Below are 5,000 nucleotides of genomic sequence, written 5' to 3' on the forward strand. Positions count from 1 at the left end.
ATAATCTCACTATGCTATCCCTTGGATGGAGCGCCCCATGCGTAGTTAGTGTTTTCCGTGTTCTTTAGTCCAATGATCTCAACTCTTCTCGGGTCCATTCAATAAAACTTGCTGAGTACATGTACCTTAAGAGAGAGATAGCCCATGACATTGGTGCCACCCAGCTTTGATTGTAACAGCTTACGCTCTCTTCTAAAGTATTCTTTCATTAAGCTGATCTTCATTTATTTTTGCTGGACCTCATCTGCCTCCAGGAAACCGAAGTATTTATAACTGGCTCCCTCTTTCAGATTCTTGATCTGACTTGCCATCTGGCAATTTAATTCCCTTGGATTTGACAATCTTTCCTGTACACATATGTACTACCAACTTTGCACATTTTGTCACCCCAAAGTCCATCTCTATTATCCGCACTGAACGCTCGGACAGGATTCACCAGGATTCCAAACCTGCTTTAGACTTTGCATACAGCTTAAGATCATTCATGTAAAGTAGATGGTTCACTTGTTTGCCGTTGAGGTAATATCTGTACTTGGTCTTCCCTAGCATTAGTCTTAACGGTATCATCGAGGCCACAAACAACAGAGGTGATAGGGAATCTCCTTGGAATATACCCCTCTTGATCTCAGTTTCACCTCTCATTGTTGAGGAAGAATACAGCTTGATCCTCCATTTCTCCATACTGTTGGAAAGAAGCCTCTTCACGACGTTATCTGCTATCCCAAACACGTCTAGACATTCCTTTATCTAAGAGTGTGGTAGCATGTCATACACCTTTTGATAGTCGATCCAAGCCATAAAAAGGTTCTTCTTGCCAGCTAGCATTCTGCATAATTATCTTGTCTATAAACAGGAGATTGTGGGTCCCTCTAGATCTTTTGCGGGCTCCTTTTTGCTCCTCAGGTAGGTACCAGTAGGCATCTTCAGCTATAATGCCAGTTAGTAATTTCCACATCAATGGAGGACGTGATGAGCCTGAAGTTGTGAGCTACACTACCCAAACTTACTTCCTTGATAAACAGAGAGTTCTTCCATTGGTCATCCATAAGGGCACTTTTCCTGCCTCCAAACAAGGGTTGAGTTGTTCAACCAATCTGTGATGAACGCTTTTAAAGTTCTTCAGCAGAATCCCTGGACCAAGTCAGGGTTGGGAGATTTCCAATCAGGAACCTTCTTAAGAATTATCCTAAGCTTGTCCATATTGATTGCTATATCCTCCTGGCAGAGCATATCTCCTCACTCCTCAAATCCTTCGTTTTGCATTATTCTTGTGCACACTTAAGTGTCACTCCAAATTCTATTCCAGAACTCTCTCGACTCTTCTGGATTGGGATGTACTTGTTTTTAATCTGCTTCATTGTCGAGCTCATAATAAAAACTAATTAAAATTGTTATTATTATTATTACAATTATAATAATGATTATTATTTTAAATAGGACATCTTACAAGCCTCGATCCTTACACAGTCCAGCTAAATTTTGAACCTGCGGGAAGACCAGGCACAGCAGACTATTACTACCTCAATTTCAAAGACAATGTTTGTGTTGTGTGTGGAAGTGATGAAAGTTATATGAGGAAGAATGTTGTTCCTCATGATTACCGCCGTCACTTTCCACTTGTGATGAAAGATCATCACTCGCATGATATTCTATTGACATGTCCAAAGTGTCACTGCCTGGCTAATCACCATGATGACCAACTCAGAAAGGAACTGGCGATCAAGTATAATGCACCACTCGGTAAGTTCATATTCTACAATTGATGTAGTATATGGTTACTATGCATGCTCTGTAGTGAAGCTCCTGCGCAGAAATTATTTTGGCTTGTCACACAATCTTTTCTCCTCAACAAGCAAGATTTGTTGGAGAGGAAAGGTTGCTACTGTTGGTCTGCTTAACTTGCATGTACATTAAGTTTTTCTGTTTGATTAAAATTAGCTGCTGGGCACATGAGTCATTAAGTATTTGTTAAAGCTTTATTTGGCGAGTTCCAACATTGACATCCACTGTTCGGTAAAGAAGGTATTTTAAGGTCAAGCTGCTTGTGTGCTCAACTGAGTGCATTTAGATGTGCCAGTTCAATCATTGTGAGTTTGGGTGTGAAACCGTCTTATGGTACATAACTTTTGCTTGTTACTAGACCATACTAAAATACTAGGCCACCAAAAGAGTATCGTAGGTGTAAATACTCTCGATCTAACTTCCTTTCAATCAAGAGACAGTATCTACTATTTTCAGGGTTATGTTCAGTTTTTAGCAGTAGAATCAAACAAAATAATTATGCCTTTTTGAGTTGTACCATGAAAAACTAATAGACTGTATAGGAGGTAGTATACGGAAAATGAATGTGCAATTCTCAAGAGCGGCAAAAAATTACCATTATGATAGTGACGAAAAAAGAAATTATAAGCGAATGTCATCTATTATCACCTTATTAATTATTTTTGATGGACCAAGGGGGTAAGATTAACAAATTGATGTCAGTTTTTCATGCATCTGTCCTGTTATTGATCATGACTTTGGTCATAACATTGTCAAAGTAGCTGTGGATCCACGAGGCGATAGCCGATTGGATCCGTAGACTACTTTGACAATGTTGTGACAAAATTCATTGTCAATAAGAGGGCAGATGCTTGAAAAACTGACATCAATTTGTTTTGTACAAATTCGTTTCTTTTTTTTATTAATTATAATTTAGTATAAATACACAAGTGATTACACAAAATCGCACGCTCTCATTGGCTCGCTATCTTGGATTATCAGCTGATAATCACCTCGACGGACAAAATGGCTGCCAGTAGTCCTTTTGCCACTGTAAGTGCAGATGATTTTAGCGTTGAAATGTTTTTTTTTTTTTTCTTTTTTGAAATAATCACCTGTGTATTTATACTAAAACAATTATTCGCCTCAGGCTCAGTGATTATCGGTGAATATTCACCTCGACTTCGTCTCGGTGAATATTCACCGATAATCACTTCTCCTTCGGCGAATAATTGTTAAATAAACTATGTGTAAATGCTTTGAGTAGTGTGAATAAAGAATTTGAATTACAAATTGTTCCTATAATTGCAGTATGTGCCATTTTGCACACTTCCTGTGTGTGCTACCTAACCTACTACAGTACTATTTAAGAGTAAATTAATACTCATCTTTGTAACAGCCCCACACTCTTATTGTTGAATAATATTGCCATTGACCAATGAATAAGTGCGAACCACCTAGTTTCCAAGGTCTCTTCTCCTTCTCTTGAGAAAGGGTAGAAGATAGACCCTGGGAACGAGGCTCCACATTTTCACCTTTCATACTACGAAAACCACCGTTCTGTGGAATTGGTCTGAATTATTGACTGACTGCCACTTCAGTTAAACATTTGGATGAAATTCCTTTCTGACGGTGTGCTTTCGCCGTTAAGGTGTACCGAAACAGAACAATGGAAAGATATGTTTTGTTCTTGTCCAGCGAAGAGGTTGCAAGTGCAACCACGGTCTCGCTGTTACTTCGAGTGTAAGTTTTGTTTGCTGGCCTAAAAGGTAGCATCGAGCACAACACCTCTCAAGGATTTGAACTATTTACAAGTGAAAGTGGGCGGGGCAGTGACTCAGTAAGTCGGGGCCATTCCACAGATCGGTGGTATTCGTAGCAATTAATTTTCCGAGTTCAGTGACTCATAGCCACTTCGATTTTTCGTTTTCTTTAAAGGAAATGCTGCTGTGTGTCGACTTGTGGAAGATCCAGTTCTAAGGAAAGTGAAGTCAGCTGCAAGAGCTTTAAATTATGCAGGTAACAAAATACCAGAGGACAGACGCCAGGAACTGTCAATAATTTTGCAGAAATACTTCAATGCACCCGTTTTAACTCAAGAAATCATCATGCAGGCTGCAGCAATGGAAACCCGTAAGGAAAATGCTAATTTTGTGTCACATGGACGTGAAGTGGTGAAAAGAGTTCGTGAAGAAGGGAAACTACTGGAATTTGAAAAGATGTGGAGAAAGCACTTTGTTGATACCATGCACCCAAAGTACCTCCCACCTTTATGGTCGGTGGATCATCGTCATGAAGCTTTGAAAGAAAAATTAGGGGTTGGTAATGACTCTTTGTAATTCCATCTTTAAGTTCTCTTTATGTAATTAATTTTCTCTAAAGGCTGTGATTGTTTTGTTATGTATCAATCAATTCCAAGAGGGCCCATCCTCCCTCTCCCACCCCCTGGCAAACCCTTGGGCATTTGACCTTTACAAAATGATATGATCAACTCCCCCCCCCCCCCCATGTTGCCAGTTTACACCGTCAAATGCCCCACCACTTGTTACAGCTCGTCCTGAGCATGTTGTAGCTGGCCGCTCGTCTGCGTATTCCTCATCTGAGGCGATAAAAGCAAGAACGACATCATTTGAGTCGTCTTCAGAGTCAGGGGCATCACTCTTGTAGTCATCATCAGTTTCCTCTCCCTCACTGCTTTCATCACTGCTGTTTAGTTGACCTGATTCATTCCTGCCTCCCACTTCGGCTTGTCCAGTTCTGAGAGTATTCATTCGCAAGAAGTGTCCCATAATTGTCTTCACTTTGTCATTCTTGTTGCTCTTCTGATGCTGTTTTAATAGCCCATGATGTTTTAAGTATTTGTTCAATTCTGGCACATGGAGCTTTTTTAGCTTGGTGGCATCTTCACACAAATTAGCCCAATGATAACCTTCATAGGACTTTTCTCTTGCCTCCCTACTTTCCCTTGCCCTTTCCTCCAGTTTCTTCTTTTTTTTGAACTCCATGACCTCAAGGTGCTGGAGATAGTCAACCACAAACTTTGGTTGCACAATGAATTTGTCTCCAAATCTAGCTACGCTCTCTGGGTCATACAAAACTATGCTACCACTGGCATGCACCTCTTTCAACTGGACTCTTGGTTGCCAATCGTCTGGATCACGCCCCTCATTTGGGGTCTGCTCATAAGGAAGGTAGTGGTACTTTGGAAGGCAGGCATGATCAGGAAATGGTTTGGGGCA

The 5,000-nt window shown here is 40.4% G+C and overlaps 1 pseudogene; it reads left to right on the forward strand.

The window, feature by feature from the left end:
- Positions 1-5,000, forward strand: part of LOC138011871 (exonuclease 3'-5' domain-containing protein 2-like) — a 19,187-nt pseudogene that overhangs the window by 11,075 nt on the left and 3,112 nt on the right.

This window comes from Montipora foliosa, chromosome 7 (genome assembly GCF_036669935.1).
Source record: "Montipora foliosa isolate CH-2021 chromosome 7, ASM3666993v2, whole genome shotgun sequence".
NCBI classification, from domain to species: Eukaryota; Metazoa; Cnidaria; class Anthozoa; order Scleractinia; family Acroporidae; genus Montipora; species Montipora foliosa.